Consider the following 6234-nt stretch of genomic DNA (forward strand, 5'->3'; position numbering starts at 1 on the left):
TCAGGTTCTGACTGAGCACGCTCTCAGTCAGGAGCTGACACAATCTGAGCATGTGTCTGTGGGGAAAGTAGGTCAACAATGATTGACAGCTCTGCAGGTCACCCAGGGGGCAAGGGCTGGGTGAGCCTTGGAATTTTCCACTCGCAGAATCAAACCGCACATGTCAGTTTAACCTCTTCTGTACTGGCAGCACATACTCAAAAAATTTCCATGACAAGATGTATGGGTGAAAAATGGTATATGATTGCTATGAATGATGTAGGTTTTTACTGGATGAAGTATTTCCTGCAGCAGTGTACACTGAAGCTGGGATGCTGTAATGACTTCTGCAACATTCAGAAGCTTAAAGCTAAGTGTTTTTAAATGCTGGCTTTTTTTAAATGAGATTGTAATCACAGCAGCGGCAGAGAAGATAGCACACTGTACAATTTCTACAAACATTTTATGCTGTAATTCGGGGTTTTTTACAACATACTGCAGGAGAAGTACCTTTGGGATGATTTTCTATGGTGTTGAGAAAGGGGCCTTCTCTATAGCCCGTATGACAGAGAACTTCAACTGTGCCTGGAGCTTTGTTTTTCCTTCTTCTGCTCTATGTGGTTATGAAATAGCATTTTGCTTCTTGTACACTGGCTGCTGTGCTATCTCCATAGAAGGCAGGCAGGAGAGTCTTTCATAACCACTGGGCATGTCTACATATGCAATTAATGTGACTGAATAAACTCTGGTGCAAGTTGAGCTGGAATAAACTAATCCCAACATGACCATCTACACATATGTTTAAGAGTAGTAATCTACCCCGCTGTTGACTAGTACCTGTGTCTGATGGGACTATCCTACATTGGAGTAAATTAATCTAGTGTTTCCTAATTGCAGCACATGTAAATTAGTCTACTGTGCAGTAAAGTTCACTGCTCACTGGTTACCAATCCTTCAAATCTGATGTTTTAAAATAATAAAATTTAAAATAACAAAATTCTAAGATTTAGTTTTGATAATAATGGATTGCTGGGAGCAAGTTGTTTATTTACATTTATTCAAAGCTAAACAGGTTATGAAAAGACGACGAGTGTGCACAGATCTGTGCCTGGAGACAGAGGAAAAAAATCCACTTTGTAGGACATACTATACTCTAATTACGGCAGTTTCTTTGGTGTTACTCCAACTTATGCTAACATAGCTGAGCAAATTTGCATCTCTAGAGCTTTGCCGTCAATGTTTTCACATAGGAAAAAATAACTCACTCCACAACCACTCTACATGAATTTTGTAGTAACAAGAAAGAAATACCTATAAAATATTTGGTCTAATCCTCCAGAATTGTATGTTTGAAGACTTCTTACTTTCTGCTGTAATTACTGCCTATTCCCATCTCAGACTGAAATTGTATTAGTTGAAAACTAGATCCTTTTGACAGATCCTGCTGGCACAAATGTTATGTTTATAAGGAGATTTTGTAAGAAACAATAATAAATAAAAACTAAAAATAAGTAAAAATAAGGGGAAGAAATAAGCTTGTAATTCCCAGCCTCCCGCCCCCACACAAAAGTCAAGTGCTTCTGATAATGTAAGAAGCAGTGCTCTCCTTCCCTTTTGACCATATTTATAATTCATGCAAGGGTTTGTTGCAGTGTACAAGCCTTTATGTCCCCTTTTATGTACATGCATGCTGTTTATGTAGCCCTATGTAATGGAAGTTCATGTCCTTGTACCTTTTCTTTAATTCTTCTGTAGCTTCTACCAACTCCATCCTCAAATGGGCTCCTTTTTTTTACCTGGAACTGAATGGACAAAGCCTCTTTGTTTGTTCATAGATACTTTTTAATTTTATGATATTACTAGGCAAAAAGAAGACAGCTCTCTATTCATTCCAATAGAGAACACAGTAACATGAATCTTCAGCTCAATCTTTGGAAAATGTATTCCACTTGAGACTTTACATTGAAAAAAAAAGTAAAATACAAGGAAGTCCTCTTGCCATAAACTCAGAGATTGGACTGTTCTCTTCTAACAAAAGATCTCCCCCTTTAACTTCAGAATATATTTTGATTCAAAGCTAACAGGGTGAGCACTGGCTAAAATACTAATTATGTCTTATAGATATTGGTCCTCAGTCTTACAATTGTTTGTTATTAACTTCAACTGTAATTACTGATTTACATTGGTGAAAGCAATAGTAAGGTCAAAAAGGCTTTATTCTAAAATGTGTAGGCCAGATCTATTCTTAAAGATTTTGCTGGGGTAACTGTAGCCTTAATGAGATGAACATTTTAAAACAATCAAAACTCATGTACAACACAATCAAAACTTAGACTGTTTCTGTAGAATGTTTTTGGCTTTTTCTAGTTCCTTTATGTACTAAATAAAAAAAATTACTGAATGGTACCTTATGACATTTTTTGTCCCCACACATTTTAAGTCAAGGTCTAAGTATTTGCTGGCTCTGGCACATCTTTTTTTTCATGAATCTTTATTTCTTGAAAGCTATGGTTGTTAAATCACGTTACATGATATACCATATAGCAGCTCCCATTTTGCAATCTACTTAATTAAACTTCATAAACAAAATCCCCTTGAGATATGCAGCCTGATTTTAGAGATGAAGAAGTTGAAGCCCTTCAGAGGTAAAATAGCTGTCCTTGGTGCACAGTGAATTGGTGACAAAGCCAGGATTAAAACCTACAGGTCTTGATATCCAGATACTTGTGCCAACTAGACAAAATTATAAAAACAGCATAGAAACTGAACTAAAAAAATTAACTGAACTAAAAATTAACTGAACTAAAAATATTACATCAGATCAGCATTCACAAGGAAAAGAAAAATCAATCTGAAAGAAACCAATAGCACTACCATTGACTGGTTGATTTATAGTGAACAAACTGAGCCAGAGACTTGTGGCGATTTGTTTAGTGAATGAGTTTATCAGGCAGACAGATCGATCCATTTTGTCATCTCTTTACTATTACTGGTAGTATCAACGCAAGCAAACCTTGGGAACTCATTAGATGAGGATGAATATCTGCCCTCAAAATAGGCCCACTAATCTTTCCCAAGTTTTGAGCCCTGCTTATTAGTATGTAATTTCTTATAATTTGATTTGGTTTCCTCTGGAATTTGGACAAATAATTGCATCTCTTGCTAGTAGCAATATTATTTTAAACTGAAAAGCATAAGAAACCCCCAAGAAGTGGAAGTTCTGAATCCTTTGGATTAATGTCAATCTTACTTTTCTAGTGATGGATCTTTATCAGGAAACACCATATAATCAGGCTTAAGGAAATTAAATATTTATTTTTTGCAATACTGGCCTTAAATAATTACCTATTCCTCAGGCAAAAGAAGTCTGGCACAAATAACTTCATTAGTTTTGGTTAATAAAATGCTTGAAGTTTTAGCTTTCTTGGTTCTTGTAAACTATCCCAAAACATACCTGGTCTTTGGCATACACTATTTTTGCAATGTTCCCACAGAACTGCCATAGAACTAGCTAGTTTCAACTGATCTTCTTGCCAGGACTCCAGTCATGCATAGCCCTGGCTTTGCTCTTTCAGAATCTGCAAACTAGAAAAAAAAATGACAAACTTATGTAAAAAAAGCAAGATTGTAGAAATATGTTCAAAATCCATATTTTCATATAAAATCTATTGAAGACAGTGCCCATTATCCAAATCCAAGAGTGAAGCAGTCTGGTGCAAAGGAAAAATATAACATACCCATTTTGTTTATATATTAAGTTCTGTTGGAAGGTGAAAGCTCATTTTAATATATTTCTGTGCATCTCACAGAACCTGATTTTCAAGCCTGGCCTGAAATTGAGTTTGTCTTAATTCACCCACAGTTTTACAGGTGCAATTAAGAGAGGTCACAATCAGAGGAGCAATTCATATCATTTAGGGTTAGGACTTACTGTTTGAATTCACCCAGAGGTGGTCAGCCATTTGAGTGATGTTAATTATGGCAGCAGTTGCTAACTTGGAAAATGTGGGGTGCAAGAAGAAAAATAGACTGGTAAAAGTCTTTCTATTTCCTTCCAAGATGAGATTTCAAAAATGAAAGATGAACACAGGTCCTTCTGCTCAAGATGGATATTCCTGTGGTGAGAGAGCTAGATAGGAACCTGTTGCTTTGCACTTTGTGCAATCATTCATACCAGCCTAAAATTATTACAAAAGTATGAACTACTACTAATAGAACTGTGTTATTTCATAGCTACTGTGTGTGAAATACAACCATAGCTACAAAGGACTTTACCAGGTAGCAGGCAACAGAGAATCAGGCCCCACAATTTGTCCTTTCACCATATTCTATGTATTCTTCAGGGCCTCATAAATTTTCCAGAACTTGTGGAACTTCACCCCTGGGCTACCTTTGCATTTATTGATTTTCAGTTACAAAATGCTTGTGTACATTTTCAATAAACGTACAGTTGATTTATAATTGGCAGAGCATTGCTGTTTGTAGATAGTATCTGAGTGTGAATGTTGATGAAACTCTAGGATTTAGTAATTTCAGTCTGTAGGGTTCATGCAAAACTTTGTTGTTTGTTACATGGCTTATGTGACTTTACCTATCCCCCATTTTTTAGACTAAATTTATTTATCAAAAAGAAATTACTATACTGCATTTGTAATTCATTAGTGAGCATGTGGTGTACATCACACACTGTGTCTGATCTATTGAAAGTATAGTTTGGTATGGCCCTAATTAGAGAACTTGACTTCAGGCTATAGTAGCTCATACTTTTTGCTCTAAAGGACCCTGGTTCAATCCCTAATGCTGATTTAGATTACTCCAGTTCCATACCGGATGGTAACCATAGGGCAATTATGGCATCATGCTTGCTGAAAACAACTTTGGCACTGAGCCACCATGTTTATTTCTGATCATCTAAGAGTTGTATTTTCTCGTTTGCCAGGTCCAAACTCTGTGTTCCTCCCCTGTTCCTATCCAAGATCTGAGACATGCTACATAAGTAGTTCATTTTGTTCCAAAATTATTCTTGTTGTTTTTGCAGAAAATATAAAGGCAAAAGAGTATCTTTTCCCAATAGTTTTCTATTTCATTGAACACCACAAGCAGATTAGGCTACTAATTTGTGGTGAAAGCGTTCAGACCCGTATCAATACCGTGCAACAGTTTTATGCTATTTTGAGAGTGAGAATTTAAATTGCACATGAGGCTGCTTCCACTTACTAATCTTTCTATTCAACACCTGCTTGAAATTTTTACAGTTAATTAACATCGCTCCTTGTACAGTTAATTAACATCGCTCCTTGTGAGCTTTGCTGAGGACAGGAAGAGATAAGTGGTTTGCTTGTGGTCAGTGGCGGTGTTGACTGATTCTCTCAAGTTGGAAAGTTGTTCTGATATTTCAGTCAATTTTTGATTGATGTTACCCCAGTGAACACTGTGTTGTTCTCAAAGACTAAGGAGTTATGCTTATAGAACAATAACATTTGTTTATTGAGAGAGCAGTGTCCTGCTGTTCCCTTCCATTCCCTCCTACAATCCCCCAGCCAACGTAATAACTTATACATAACACTCATAAAGGGATCCATACATCTTAGCCCTTTATGTGCAACATATCTCCATGTAATATTAACATTGAAAGTTCAGTTGAATCCATAGTTAAAGCACATTTTATTAATCTTTGTGTTTGCTTTTTGGCTCTAAGCGATCTTCTCAGTTTCTCTGCATTCTCAATCCTTATTGGTTCAAGTTCTTGTTTGGTTTCCTTGTTGAGACATCTCTACGTCATTTTTCAATCTCCTCGGCCTTTGATGTTATATCTGTTTCCTTTGGTGAATCTTGTGATGCTGCTTCTTTTCTCTCCATTACAACTGGCAAGTGTCATCTATTCCTTCTGAACTCTTGTCCTTCCAGTGTGACTACTTTATAGAATCTGATTGGGAGCTATTTCATTGCTTCATAGTTTCTAGGATCGGAAGGGACCTGAGCAGATCATTTAGTCCGACCCCCTGCCATGGCAGGAAAGAGTACTGGGGTCAAACGACCCCAGCAAGGTGATTGTCTAGCCTTGTCTTAAACACCCCCAGGGCAGGAGCCTGCACCACTTCTCTTGAAAGCTGGTTCCAGACCCTAGCCTCCCTGACTGTGAAGTAGCGCCTCCTGATATCTAACCTAAACCTACCCTCTGCCAGCTTGTGACCGTTATTCCTGGTCACTCCTGGCAAGTTTATAACAGGCCACAAGATCCCCCCTCAGCCTTCT

This window comes from Crocodylus porosus, unplaced genomic scaffold (genome assembly GCF_001723895.1).
Source record: "Crocodylus porosus isolate Cpor-Errol unplaced genomic scaffold, CroPor_comp1, whole genome shotgun sequence".
Lineage (NCBI taxonomy): Eukaryota > Metazoa > Chordata > Crocodylia > Crocodylidae > Crocodylus > Crocodylus porosus.